General features: G+C 41.1%; 1 long non-coding RNA gene across 3 annotated transcripts in view; it reads right to left on the bottom strand.

Annotated features, from left to right (window-relative positions):
• Window positions 1-15,840, bottom strand: part of LOC126475102 (uncharacterized) — a 55,692-nt gene that overhangs the window by 25,165 nt on the left and 14,687 nt on the right. For all 3 annotated transcript variants that reach the window (XR_007586654.1, XR_007586656.1, XR_007586655.1), the window contains exon 3: window positions 1,389-1,618. This is a non-coding gene — a long non-coding RNA (uncharacterized LOC126475102). The remainder of the gene's footprint in view (window positions 1-1,388; window positions 1,619-15,840) is intronic.

Here is a 15,840-nt window from a genome sequence, read left to right as displayed (position 1 = left end):
CTCAAAAAAAGGAAACATAAATGTACCAGCATGTCGACTGTATGTAACAAGACTCATGTTTCCACGAATTGCCGTGAGAATGTTCACGTCACTACCCATGTAGTGCAGGTCCTGCCACTGGACAGACTGAAGAATAAGATTTCAAAAGACTTAAAATTATGTCCAAGAATTTTTGGACTGTGGAGAAAGTGACAGGATTTACTGAACTTTCTCCAAAACTAGAAAATCTATCAGAGAACTAAAAATGTCAATGATAGATGAAATATATCTATAGTAAAATGCTTTTTCTGTTGAAAGTTTTTGTGATGATACATTCATATTTCTCCTTAGTATTATGGAAATTGCATGGAGAGCTGCATCAAACCAGTCTCAAGACTGAAGACCACAACAACAACAACATATTATTTGTCTTCTAATATATCAATTTTGTAATTAGCTATGATGGTGAATGACACAGACTTGGTAGTAAATGGTATGAGCCAGTCACAAAACGGGACAAGTGACACCACGCAAATGTTTCCAGTAGTACAACAGAACACTGAGGATGTTTATCTAAGAACTTCCCCAATACAATTTTGCTATTTTTTAAAATAAAATCAGTTGTGTCAATCTGATCTGTGATATATGCCTAGGTCTGACAGGCTGTTAGAAGAAAACCAAATAGGCCCTAGGTGCAATGTCAATTTCCACGCTTGAGAAGCTTAACTGTCGTATTTGCTTAACTTCATATTTCTCCTTAGTATTATGGAAATATGCAGTTTAATTGACTCATTGCATTAAATATCCATCCAGAACACATTTTCTTTGCTATAATTTGTTGCACAAAAGACTTGGGTAACTGGGCATCAACAGGTAAACTGTTAATGCCTGACGCCACATCTAGGACATCAGTGTGGGACTTGTATGGCAAATATTTTATGGTTACTTGTTCCTCGGCCTTGGAGACAAAAAGGTAAAATCCATTTTAACATTAAATAACTATTAGTTAACAATATTAGTAAGCTACTGCCTTCAGATGCACAACATTATTGATATGGAGATGATAACACATATTGCAAAAAAATCGGGTTATGTTGGCAAAAACCTCCAATTACATCATGTTATTTGTCATGTTACCATTTACAGGAAATTTTCTTGTCCCTACACATCAGTAGTGTGCAGTTGCTAGTCAACACTGTTACTACATACCCTAAACAGTATTATGAGTTTATTGCTACTTGTGAGTGAAACTCCTGTTGGGAGGTGCTACAGTAGTGGTATTTTCAATTCCACAACTGTTGTCCAAATAAATGAACATGGTTTTGCTACAAAGTAGTCACAATTACAGAATCATACAGCACTGGGAGCAGATGTTGACTTCAGGTGGAACTGTTTGCAATTTGACTCACCTTACCAGTAATTACCTTTCAGTCATTTGTGCTGTGTGATTTGAAAATGGTTTCAAATGTGGCTTCTTTCAATTTTTACAGTGTTGGAGTCTCAAAACATCACTGTGAAGATCCTAGTTTTAGAACTTCTGTGTGCTTTGTGCACATTCTCTTCCAAAGGGTGTTTAATGGCTCTTGATGCTCTCCAGCACTTTAAGGTAAATAATTTTATTCCTCCCTGTAGGCAATTCCTAAACACAAAATTAGAAAGTAAGTCAATCATAAATGGCATGACCTCTATTCATTACAATGAGGTCATTTTCAGAGCAAATGGAATAACTTATTAGATAACAATTGTTTTGATGCTGCTTAATAAATGCAATGATTCATGGCTGAAGCTAATTTATTCTTCCATGCATAGGCTACTCGTGCTCAGCTCTATGGGTGCAATTTAATAATGTATGAACTTCGTAATACAGAAAATGTTACATACAAGACAAGACTTCTTTCTTTCATCAACTGCCTCATTCTGGGCTGCAGTGATCTCCAGAGACGTGTATGCACCAGGAATAAATTCCTTCGTAAGTAGTTATTCAGTCATACATATAGTTAGTTGCCTTTGATGTATAGTGGAAATATGGTACTTTAAAATAATGTGAAACTTTTGTAAGGAAAATTGATATTTTATGAGTTATTAGTAGCTTCAAAACAGAAAATGTTTAATTTAAAACAAATATGATTTATATTCTTAGGTTGTGGACTTGGACCATTAATGAGTTCGCTACGTGCAATTCACGATAAAGAACTACAAGTCCAAGTTTCAGCATTCACTAGTCATCAGCACAGAGATGAGATGGAATTAGAATTAACAAAGCAGCCAACACCTCATCAGTTGTTTGAAACTATACTCAAAAAGGTAAACTTTAGTGTTCTTGTTAACATGAATGCAAGGTATCCTATTCAGTGCTACTGATGAATTACAATATCTTTCCTCTGTGTCTGTCCATTTCATTATAACAAGGTAGCATTTATTTATACAACAAAAAGAATGACAATAAATTATTTTTTTCTACCTTCCAACAGACAGCAGATACGCCACAAGCTGTCTGGTTCATCTCCATGCTGCGAAATCTTGCACAGCTAGATGTGACAAATCCAAATGAGTAAGTTAGCACACCTTATATTTCACAAATGAATATCTTTGTGTGATAGTTACTATATACTAAATATTAATATGTATGCAAATGTCTAAGAACTTTTGCAGCACACTGAAGTGTACAAACAGTATACTAGCACATTCTTACAGCACACTAATAAGGAATTTTATATGATTTCAGGGACAATATTTGGAAAGCTCTTGATGCACTTTCATATGAAGCTACATTGCCTGTGTTCTCAGTCTACAAAAAACATGAACACACTCAACAAAAATTTAAAAAATGTGTTGAGAACTGTTGTAGTATGAATGTGCGACAATCTTATGATATCTGTGAGTCATGGATGGTGTCTACCAAGGCTGAAGCGGAAGATGACAGAAAAATAAAGCAACTCAGTCATCAAGATAAACAGCACCAATTATGACCACCAAAATATGTGGTGTCTTTACTAACACATCAACTCCCTCTACCCCCACCACCACCTCTTGTTCTTCCTCTGGAGGTATCACCTGACATTCCATCACCTTTGGGTATTCCATCACCTTTGCCACCTGCAGATTCTAGTTCTGAACAAGAAAATCAAGTTCCTCAATCTGTCCCAATCCCTAACAATACCACTTTTGAAACTCAAGTGTCACACAATATCTCATCGGTTTATTTTACATTGCCAACAAGGCATTCACTTCCATCAGATTTAATGAATTCTGTAAATTTGTGGACACTAGAAAAAGGCAAGTGTAACACACCACTGTCGTCCAAGTGGGAGAGGAAGACTCTACAGTGGACACAGATTCCAATCTCTATCATAGGTAAGCAAGATGAAAAGGAATAATCTACTTCTTATATAGGTAATAAAGTCTGAACACACAAGCAAATGCACATTCAATGAATACACAAAATAATTTTGATTATCTGCTGCTGAAATGCTGTTTTCAAAGGAATCTAATTTTTGGCAGGTGAATCAGTATGGAAAGAAATGCTGCGCAAAACTTCAAATCTGACAGTTGATTTCAAACAAATGGAAGCACTGTTCTGTCAGAATAAATCTTGTGTGAAACATGCTGAGTCTTCTCCATTAACACTTCCATCTCCAGTAAATCAGAAGATTATTTTACTGGAAACCAAGAGTGATCTGGCAGAGAACATTTATCGAAAACAGTTCAGATCAAGAGGAAAACCAGTCATAGAAGTTATAAAGAATCTTAATGGAGTTGATATAGGCACTGAGAAACTCTGAGCTCTCTTATCGTTACTTCCAACAGAAAATGAGGTAATGTATAGACATAAACATCTCGCACCATTTCACACTGTCAAATGTTTTTTCTAGATTGACAAATCCTATGAGTGTGTTATGATTATTTTTTAGTTTTGTTTCCATTATCAACTTCAAATTCTGTTTGAGTGCCATTTCCCCCAACAATTTTTGGAAGTCTGATGGGATGTTATCTATCACTTCTGCTTTAGATCTCAAATCTTCTAGACCTCTTTTGAATTCTGACTAATACTTGATCCCTATGTTTCCCTTATTGATTCCAGTTTCTTCTTCTATCCATGTTTATAAATGATTAATTGGATGTACCTATTAAACAGAATGTCTGCAATGTAAATTTTTATTATTGTAGGATATAATTAGATGTCCATCAGGAAGGAGTGATGAAACTTATTAGTGACATAAGATGTGCTGAATTACATCTTAAGGAAGATGAATCTGAACTCATGTCATAGTTCAAAGTACTGAACACATTGATTACTACATGCTTAAAACATATACCGCAAAAAAAAACTGCACCCTCCATAGTTTCTGTGAAACTATGATGCGTAACTACAATTTGTTCTCACTTCACAATTTGTGCTTGCTATTGTTAATGGCAGTTTTGCTCATTTCTGCACATATTTTTTGAAGAACCCTGAAGGAGATATCAAGGTGGTAAAGTAATGACCACGGTTCTCTCTTCTAATCGTCAATACTTTTATTACACAACAAATGTACAGGTCGAAGACTAGGCAGGAATTGAGGTCCCAGAAGTATACAAAACAAAGATCAACTTGAAGACATAATTCACATATGATGTTCTGGTCTATCGATCCGTGGATCGACACCGGAATGAGTGAGGGCTCGTTGATGGGGCTGGTGTAGGCGTGAGTTTACTTGAATCATGAGCAGAGGAAGAAGGCCAAGGGTGGCCAGAGAGCGTGGTCTCTTCAACGCTGGGTGAGGTAGGGGAAAACTCGACGTGAGCAGGTTTAACCCTGTTGAGGGAGACAGTAGTTACTGAGCCCTTAATTACGATGTCCATTGTGTTACTGGTTCGTTTGACAACTCTGTACAGGCCTGTTTAAGGGGGCTGTAACGGGGCTTTTACAGTGTCGTCGCAAAGGAGCAAGAATCGAGTGCCTTGGGAACATATGTGTGTGGTGGAGTGTGGCTGGAAGGGTGTTGGGGTTGAAGCTTGTAACAGTGTAACCTCACTTGTTCTACCAAGGACGGCAGTTTGGACGGTTTGGTGACTGGAGTAGGAGCAACAAGTTCGCCTGGCAGTGTAAGGGACTGGCCATAGACGAACTCGGCCACTGAGCCTTTAAGGTCTTCCTTGAAAGTGGTCCGCAAACCGAGTAATATGAATGGCAGGGCTTTCGTCCAAAGGAGGCCATGGCAATGTAGAGCCGTCTTAAGCGTCCTATGTCGACATTCCATGAGGCCGTTGCTTTGGGGATGGCATGCTGTTGAATGAATTTTCTTGATGCCGCACAGCCTACATAGTTCAGAAAACAAGGCAGCTCAAATTGACGTCCTTGGTCAGTCGTCAAGTTAACAGGGCAGCCAAAGCGTGCAATCCAAGTGTCTATGAAGGAACGTGCCATTGATTCGCATGTAATATTGGGTAGCAGGGCAGCTTCCACCCAACGAGAGGTTCTGTCTATAATAGATAGCACGTATCTGTAACCCTCGGAGGGGGTGAAGGGGCCCACCAAGTCGATGTGAATGTGCTGGAAGTGACTGGGAGGAGCAGTGAAGCTGCCTAGTGGGGGCGATGTGTGCCGCGAAACTTTATTTTGTTGGCACGGAATGCAGGCACGGGCCCAGGCTTGGCAGTCTCGGCGCATTTCGTGCCAGACGAAGCGCTCTTTAATAAGTCTGGTAGAGGCTCTCACACCTGGATGAGCTAGGTTGTGTAATTTGTCGAACACTTGTCTCTGTAGAGGTTTGTGTATGAAGAGACGCAGCGTACCAGTTGATTTGTCGCACCAAACCTCGCCTATGATACTGGGAAAGGTGGATCGCACAGGTTTGAGTGACAGGCTGTGATCGGAAATAAGGTCCATACTGTCCGTGTCGGCAGACTGCAGCTGAGGCAAGTTAGAGAGGTCTATCAGAGTTGTGAGAGTACCGACACGAGACCAAAAATCTGTGACCACATTATCTGCACCCTTGATGTATCATATGTCAGAGGTAAATTGCAATATAAAGTCCAAATGACGGAAGCATCTAGGTGGAGGGTCAGTCGGGGGGTTCTTTACAGCAGCAACCAAAGGTTTATGGTCAGTTAAAATGTAGAAGTCCCTACCCACAACTTCGGTGCAAAAGTGTTTCACAGCCTTGTAAACTGCCAAGAGCTCCCTATCAAAAGCTGAGTACTTTTTTTGAGTGCCATCGAGCTTCTTAGAAAAGAATTGGAAAGGAGAGGTAGTATCTCTGACAGTTTGGCTGAGGACAGCACCTACTGCAATATCACTGGCATCCGCGGTAATAAAAAATGTAGCGTCCGGATGCGGGTGGGCAACAGTCATTGTGTTTGCTAGTAGGTGCTTCAGTTTGTCAAAAGCTTGTTCCATGGCAGGGGTCCAGGGAACCGGGCGGATACCGGTCGTATTTTTGGCAGCAAGGGCATCTGTTAGGGGAGCCTGAACCTCGGCTGCGGCAGGCAAGTGCTTCCTATAATAGTTAACTGTTCCGATGAACCTGCGCAGCTCCTTAAATGAGTGAGGGCGTGGCAAATCCTAAACAGGTTTGATTTTTTTCTCGGGAGGAGTGAGGCCCTTCGCTGACACGATGTAGCCTAAGAATCTTACCAAAGTCTGGTACAACTGGAGCTTCTTATTATTCAGTTCAACACCAGCAGTGGTAAGAGTGTCTAACAATCTGCAAATGTTCCTTGCTCTTTTGCAAAGTAGGAATGAAAATAAGAATGTTGTCCAAGTAAACAAAACAAAAATCCAGATGAAACAACACCTTGTTTATGAATCTCTGCCAAGTTTATGCAGCATTGCGGAGGCCAAAGGGCATGAACCGGTACTGGAAAAGGCCGAAAGGTGTTGTAAAGCCGTCTTTTCAATATCCTCTGGTGCCATTGGAATTTGATGATAGGCCCTCCTACAGTCCACTACCGAGAAATATTTGGCACCTGCAAGGGCATGGTTATAATCCGCAACATTAGAAACAGGGTACTTGTCTATGATATACATGAGTGCCGTCGCTTTTTGTGATGAAGTGGATAGGCGAGGCCCAGCATCTGGCAGATGGTTCGACGATGCCAGCTGTTAAGAGATCGTCTATTTGTTCGCGAGCCACTTTCATAAGTTCTGGCTTGAAACAGCATGGTCAGCAAGAGATAGGCAGTCCGTCTTGCAAGTGAAGTTTGTGGGCGGTGCCGTCTGTAACCACGGAAACACACGACGCGGTACACGAGGCGACTGTCTGTGGTATAGTCTGCGCGGCGGCCGCCAGGTTGGGTTGTGGCGCGGACGACGAAAGTTTGCATAAGTGCCAACTGTTGGGTGGCTGGGAGTGACAAACAAGTGAGCTATGCGAAACAATGTTGGTACACTGTTTATCAGAAACCGAAGGCACTGCTGTCGAGCTTGGTGGTGGTAGCAGGCGCGAATGAACAGCTGATGGTGGTAAATCAAAAACATTAACCTGCACCTGGGAAGTTAGCTGCCCAAGCGGGGAGGGGGATGAATGTGCGCTCGAATTAACACAGAGCTGGCGGGAGCGCAAACACTGTACAGTTTATGTGGCACACGGTCACAAATGCACTTGGGCGCGAGAACACTGTAGTGGCACCGACTAACCTTGTGTGTTGCCAAGGTGTCGTCTGCTGCAAGCTGCTGCCGTGCTGAAGATAACTCATTACTTAAGTCATTGAGGCGACGGCATAGCTCAAGTTGTTCCAAGCGCAGGTGTGTAGACTCAACACGCTCCGTGAGCTACTTATTTGTCCATGACAAGAGCTCGGAGGAGGGGTTATTACACTTCCTAGCCAGGTGGACCTGTTTAGCAGTACTATTGACACTCGACGAAGCACACAGGATGTGTTCCTGCATAGGGTGGTAGAACACTGTATTCTTGACGAGGTCAGGCCACAATTTGTGGTGTCATAGAAAGTCGATGCCCAAAATGGGATTGTCGATGTCAGCCACCAGGAAGGACCACTTCAGGTTGCACTCAGGCGAGAGGGACACTGCATATGAAGTAGAACCTAAGCATGACAAACTAGATGACTTTACAGCATGTAGGACAGTTTTGTGTAGTCGGATCTTTTCGGTAGCAAGACGAGATGGAAGTAGGGAAACATCTGCGCCTGTGTCGATGAGAAAGTTTGTGCCAGAATTCAAGTCGCGGGCGTACACTTGTCCATTCAAAGCATTAGTGTTGGACACAAGGGCGCCTGTTGTTTACGTCGCAGGAGGTGGCGCCGCTGCCTACCTGCAGTTGAAGTTTGAGTAGGAGCACAGCGGTTTACAATTGCGTGCTAGTTTCCAAAATTTTTCACGGAAGAAACAGTATTTATGGGCGGACGTCTGCTCCTGCGAGTGATCAGACGGCGGCGGCCCAGAATCTTCCACGGAGTCAGATGTGCTGTGGTTGTGTGGATGTGAAGGTGCCAGTAGTGCAGCGAGCTTGACAGACTTAGGTTTAGTGGGGCATCCACGTTGGGGCCCTGGTTGTGGTTGGAAACTGGCGTAGCTGCCGGACTGCTGGGCACGGTGTTCATGTAGTAGGGCGGAGTAAGCTCGGTCGGCGGCGCACAAGCGTTCGCTATTTGGTCTATCTTCGTAGGCAGAGATGGCTGTTTGGACAGACAGAGGCAGCTATTCCGTCAAAATCTCAGTGAGCGTGGCGTCTGGCATGTCGCATTCACTGACCAGAAGTCGAAGGCATCACCACAGCTGAGACGGTGAGCTGTCGCCAAGGCGTTCTTCATAGACGAGCTGTCAAACGTTTTCTCTTCTTGTCTTGGAGACACGTTCCAGTATTGCTTGTTTAGCCATAGCGTACTTCTCGTTTGGAGGAGATGACTTAACCAGGTCATAAATTAAGTCAACACGGTTGTGGAGGTGGTTCATGAGGCATGTGAAACGAGCGTTGTCATCAAGTGCACAGACACTGAAAGTTTGCTCGACCAGGTTGAACCAGAATTCCGGGTGGGTAGGTTTGAATGCCGGAAGTTTTGGTAGATTCGACGAACTGGCGGTCGAAGAATGCAGGCAGCCGCTCGCAGACGCAGGAGTAGGCAAGTCAAAGCTAACTCTGCGTTGTGAGGGCAGTAGAGAGGAAGCAGACGTGCTGGCTATGTTCATAGTAGCTGGAGGGGAAGCGAAATCCGTTAGCAGGAAGTCCAGTGTGGAGCGAAGCAGGACCGGTTGTTGCAGCAGAAGGTCAAAGTGGTCACAGCAGTTGCTCGACAGGTTATTATGCAATTGGTCCATCACAGAGTCACCGATGAGCTTGGTGGAACCTGACGCACTCAGATTACTGCACTGATGAACACTCGAAGCCACAGGCTGGTGAATGTCATTCACGTAGTGTGCAACCGGCGCAGAGTGATACACACGTGGAGCTTGCGCATTCAAAAAGGCGTCCTGTTGTAGCACATTATGAAAACTATGCTCCCCACTATTTACAGTACTTGCATTAGAGTTCGGTATCAGTGTGTAGTGGTTTCTCGTACTGCTGTGCGGCGAAAACTGAAGCACTTCGGTCTGACAAAGCCTGAGTCAGAGACCGCTGGCATCATGTTCAAAACCACTGCACCTGACGAGGTCCCTGGGTTCTCGAGGCTATGGGACTGCAGAAATTCACGTCGGGCACCGACTACAGCTGGCATGCTTGAATTTAGTTTCTGTTGCTGGTGAAAACGCACTCAGATTAGCACTCAGATTACTGCACTGATGAACACTCGAAGCCACAGGCTGGTGAATGTCATTCACGTAGTGTGCAACCGGCGCAGAGTGATACACACGTGGAGCTTGCGCATTCAAAAAGGCGTCCTGTTGTAGCACATTATGAAAACTATGCTCCCCACTATTTACAGTACTTGCATTAGAGTTCGGTATCAGTGTGTAGTGGTTTCTCGTACTGCTGTGCGGCGAAAACTGAAGCACTTCGGTCTGACAAAGCCTGAGTCAGAGACCGCTGGCATCATGTTCAAAACCACTGCACCTGACGAGGTCCCTGGGTTCTCGAGGCTATGGGACTGCAGAAATTCACGTCGGGCACCGACTACAGCTGGCATGCTTGAATTTAGTTTCTGTTGCTGGTGAAAACCGGGCGGCGGCGGCGTGCTGTAGAAGGCCATTGTGTAGCAGACAAAGGTCCATGCGGAATGCAGAAGCCGGCGCGGTAGCCACTTTGTACCCAGTTCGACGGATTATTCAAACTTCGGGGTCACCACTGAAGGAGATATCAAGGTGGTAAGGTAATGACCACGGTTCTCTCTTCTAATCATCAATACTTTTATTACACAACAGACGTACAGGTCGAAGACTAGGCACGAACTGAGGTCTGGGAAGTATACAAAACAAAGATCAACTCGAAGACATAATACACATATGATGTTCTGGCCTATCGATCCGTGGATCGATGCCACAACCCTTTAAAACAAAGTACTAAAATTCAGCAAGGGATCAAAAATGCAAAGGCTTGTGCTCATGATGCAGCCAAACATTTCTGCAAAGATCCAAAAAAGTTCCAGCCTGTAGATTGTTTCAGTTTGTTTGCTGAACATTCTTAACATGATTGAGAAAGCATGACTGGTGAGTTTTTGATAATCAATTTGGACAATAAACTTTATTATCATTCATATCTCCCCTAAATATTTAGACTGCATATGCCCATACTTGTAAACAACAAAAACTGGCACAATGCTAGCACTAACGGATAAACATCCATTTATATTCAGAAACCAAGGTTGGTTTGATGATAATCTGTTGTTATTGTTGTTGTTGTTGTTGTTGTTGTTGTTGTCTTCAGTCCTGAGACTGGTTTGATGCAGCTCTCCATGCTACTCTATCCTGTGCTAGCTTCTTCATCTCCCAGTACTTACTGCAACCTACATCTTTCTGAATCTGCTTAGTGTATTCATCTCTTTGTCTCCCTCTACGATTTTTACCCTCCACGCTGCCCTCCAATGCTAAATTTGTGATCCCTTGATGCCTCAGAATATGTCCTACCAACCGGTCCCTTCTTCTTGTCAAGTTGTGCCACAAACTCCTCTTATCCCCAATTCTATTCAATACCTCCTCATTAGTTATGTGATCTACCCATCTAATCTTCAGCATTCTTCTGTAGCACCACATTTCAAAAGCTTTTATTCTCTTCTTGTCCAAACTATTTATTGTCCATGTTTCACTCCCATACATGACTACACTCCATACAAATACTTTCAGAAACGACTTCCTGACACTTGAATATATACTCGATATTAACAAATTCCTCATCTTCAGAAACGCTTTCCTTGCCATTGCCAGTCTGTATTTTATATCCTCTCTACTTCGACCATCATCAGTTATTTTGCTCCTCAAATAGCAAAACTCCTTTACTACTTTAAGTGTCTCATTTCCTAATCTAATTCCCTCAGCATCACGCGACTTAATTCAACTACATTCCATTATCCTCGTTTTGCTTTTGTTGATGTTCATCTTATAGCCTCCTTTCAAGACACTGTCCATTCCGTTCAACTGCTCTTCCAAGTCCTTTGCTGTCTCTGACAGAATTACAATGTCATCGGCGAACCTCAACGTTTTTATTTCTTCTCCATGGACTTTAATACCTACTCCGAATTTTTCTTTTGTTTCCTTCACTGCTTGCTCAATAAACAGATTGAATAACATTGGGGATAGGATACAACCCTGTCTCACTCCCTTCACAACCGCTGCTTCCCTTTCATGCCCCTTGACTCTTACAACTGCCATCTGGTTTCTGTACAAATTGTAAATAGCCTTTTGCTCCCTGTATTTTACCCCTGCCACCTTTAGAATTTGAAAGAGAGTATTCCAGTCAACATTGTAAAAAGCTTTCTCTAAGTCTACAAATACTAGAAATGTAGGTTTGCCTTTCCTTAATCTATTTTCTAAGATAAGTCGTAGGGTCAGTATTGCCTCACGAGTTCCAACATTTCTGTGGAATCCAAACTGATCTTCCCCGAGGTCGGCTTCTACCAGTTTTTCCATTCGTCTGTAAAGAATTCGCGTTAGTATTTTGCAACTGGGACTTATTAAACTGATAGTTCCGTAATTTTCACATCTGTCAACACCTGCTTTCTTTGGGATTGGAACTATTGTATTCTTCCTGAAGTCTGAGGGTATTTCGCCTGTCTCATACATCTTGTTCACCAGATGGTAGAGTTTTGTCAGCACTGGCTCTCCCAAGGTTGTCAGTAGTTCTAATGGAATGTTGTCTACTCCGGGGGCCTTGTTTTGACTCAGGTCTTTCAGTGCTCTGTCAAACTCTTCAACGCAGTATCGTATCTCCCATTTCATCTTCATCTACATCCTCTTCCATTTCCATAATACTGTCCTCAAGTACATCGCCCTTGTATAGACCCTCTATATATTCCTTCCACCTTTCTGCTTTCCCTTCTTTGCTTAGAACTGGGTTTCCATCTGAGCTCTTGATATTCATACAAGTGGCTCTCTGTTCTCCAATGGTCTCTTTAATTTTCCTGTAGGCAGTATCTGTCTTACCCCTAGTGAGGTAAGCCTCTACATCCTTACATTTGTCCTCTAGCCATCCCTGCTTAGCCATTTTGCACTTCCAGTCGATCTCATTTTTGAGACGTTTGTATTCCTTTTTGCCTGCTTCAATTACTGCGTTTTTATATTTTCTCCTTTCATCAATTAAATTCAATATTTCTTCTGTTACCCAAGGATTTCTACTAGCCCTCGTCTTTTTACCTACTTGATCAGCTGTGCCTTCACTACTTCATCTCTCAAACCTACCCATTCTTCTTCAACTGTATTTCTTTCCCCCATTCCTGTCAATTGTTCCCTTATGCTCTCCCTGAAACTCTGTACAACCTTTGGTTTAGTCAGTTTATCCAGGTCCCATCTTCTTAAATTCCCACCTTTTTGCAGTTTCTTCAGTTTTAATCTACAGTTCATAACCAATAGGTTGTGGTTAGAGTCCACATCTGTCCCTGGAAATGTCTTACAATTTAAAACCTGGTTCCTAAATCTCTGTCTTACCATTATATAATCTATCTGATACCTTGTAGTATCTCCAGGATTCTTCCATGTATACAACCTTCTTTTATGATTCTTGAACCAAGTGTTAGCTATGATTAAGTTATGCTCTGTGCAAAATTCTACCAGATGGCTTCCTCTTTCATTTCTCTCCCCCAATCCATATTCACCCATGTTTCCTTCTCTCCATTTTCCTACTCTCGAATTCCAGTCACTCACTCATGACTATTAAATTTTCGTCTCCCTTCACTACCTGAATAATTTCTTTTATCTCATCATACATTTCATCAATTTCTTCATCTGTAGAGCTAGTTGGCATATAAACTTGTACACTGTAGTAGGCATGGGCTTCGTGTCTAGATGATAATTTAGCAGTTTGAAAAGCACTATGGTATGTTGACAGTATTACATCAAAAGCTCAATTACATATTAAAATCTCGCTGCTCTCAGCATCAGCATTTTCTGTTACTAGCCAATATTATTGCTCTCTACAATTTTTTATTTGTTACCTATCACATTTCTGTATTGAAAATGTACATTTTTACAACAGGAAACTGAAGAGAAAATGAAAACAAAGACACACAAATTCTTGACGAGAGTCAATGAAAAAACAATTGGGACCTGAGGCAGAGCAGGGGTTTCATCAGATAAGCAAAGCTCTGCATTTGAACTTGTTCTACGGGATATTTGCAGTAAGAATTTCAAGTTGCATGCAACTGAACCTTAATTAGAAACCTGTAACACATTTGTCTGTTTAACAGTACTACAGTGAAGTGAAAATTTTATCAAGTTCATTGTGAAAATGCTGTGTAAATTAAGTTTACTTATATGTTAGTTAAATGTATGAACTTTTAAATACAAGACAAAACATATCTAATGCGTTGGTTAATGGCCTTCTATTGCCAGTGATTCACAATCTGTAGCTTCTATTTTGTAAATATGACTGCATCACTAGATGTAAATAATTTTTATATGCTCTTTATAATAAAACATTTGGACAGAGATTCATCTATTTGTTTTAAGCTACAATTTCAAAACAGTTCATCATATCCTTTTCCCCTCCTGTCATGTAAACACACACACACACACACACACACACACACACACACACACACACACACACACACACACACACACCAATAAGATAAGATAATTGTATTGTCATTAGGCCATCACAATAATATACAGTTTTTTATACATTTAACATAATCATTACATTACCAAATAGAACTCTTGGCCATGTCACTTGCTAGCTTACAATCCCACGTTGCAGTCAAACAATTATTTTAATTCATAGAAGGGTCTGGCAACAAGCCATTTATGTAATGTTTTCCTAAATTCACACTCTGGAAGGTCTTGTACCCCTGCGGAAGCTTATTAAATAGTCTGTGGCCCACTAGCTCATAGCTACTGATTGACTTTGATAATCTATGGTATGACATATGTATGTAATTATTATTTCTTATGTTGTGACCATGAATATTATTTCTACATATTACTTCATGTAGATTTTTTTTGTATAGGTTAACACTTTGTGTACATACAGATTTATAACAATCATTATTTTATACTCAGAGAACAAGGGCTTACAATGGGCTTTATGCTGCAAACAAGTAATGACTCCGATTGCTTTCTTCTGCAGAAGTTATATGTTTTGAACACGGCTGAGTTTCCCCAGAGAATAAGTCCATGTGACATAGTACTTTGAAAAAGTGCAAAATAAGATGTTTTAATGTAAGCTTGTGGTACACATTTCATAAGACATCTTAATAACTAAACTATTCTGGATAATTTAACACTAACGTATTTATCTGTTGCTCCCAGGACAATTTGTCCTCTAGGTATACCCTCAAGAACTTTATATAACAGGGATCATTAAAAGGATTACAAGTGTTACAATTAATGAACCTATTTTTAGTCCTACTCATGCAACTATGCTTAAAAACTAGTTTCTTTTACAGGCCACCAGTTTTTAAATAGAAATTAATCCTTGGAATAAAAGGAGTTATCCACGAGAATTTAGTTTAGGTTAGACATAAAACATGCTTTGCTATCTGAAAGACATTTTATTTTATTGGACAAATGATCAACATTTTTGTTGCTGCATATTGAACTCCTTTCTAAGCCATCGAGAGCTTTAATGATGGGTTATAAATATCATTTTTCCTCTATTGTTTTAGATATGGTCATCACTATTCTTCTCAAATTGTGAAGGATTATTTATGACAAATTTCATTAGCGAATATGTTTATTGTGACAGTGCAGTTAAAATACACAGCTCCTTGAAGAAGTACCTACATGATGACCACGGATGAACAGCACATATTATTCTTATTGGTCGTTTCTGTGCAGTCAGTACTTTCTTTCTAAGTGGAGAGTTACCCCAGAAAATTATTCCATAAGGCATTATTGAGTGGGAATGTGCATAATGTGTCAAGAGATTCAAAAGGGAGATTGTGTTAGTTGTTGGTTCCTGTCTCACTGGAGACGTATTTCTACCTCTTCTGCGACAGAAATCTTAAGAAAACTTCTCCCCTGTAAGTTTTCTTGCTATCTCGTTTCAATATACTGCACATCAAAAGGTGAAACACTCCAAAAAGCACACTTTTTAATGCCTGTTTTTTTTCTGCTTCTCCAGTGATAATTTTTAGTTTTTTGTGAACATACAATCGTATTAACTTAATTGTGGCACTGAATAATTTGTTGAATGGATTTTGTTATGTCTCCCCCTCCACTGCTACATTCCGCCACTTTCACAGTAGTCTTACAGTACTAATGCGTTTATGCACCGACTGTTTTGAGGTCAAAATTATGTAGTATCTTGCTGATTCATGACAGTTTGGGCACACTTG

This window comes from Schistocerca serialis, chromosome 1 (genome assembly GCF_023864345.2).
Source record: "Schistocerca serialis cubense isolate TAMUIC-IGC-003099 chromosome 1, iqSchSeri2.2, whole genome shotgun sequence".
Lineage (NCBI taxonomy): Eukaryota > Metazoa > Arthropoda > Insecta > Orthoptera > Acrididae > Schistocerca > Schistocerca serialis.
This window is presented reverse-complemented; position numbering and strand designations above follow the sequence as displayed.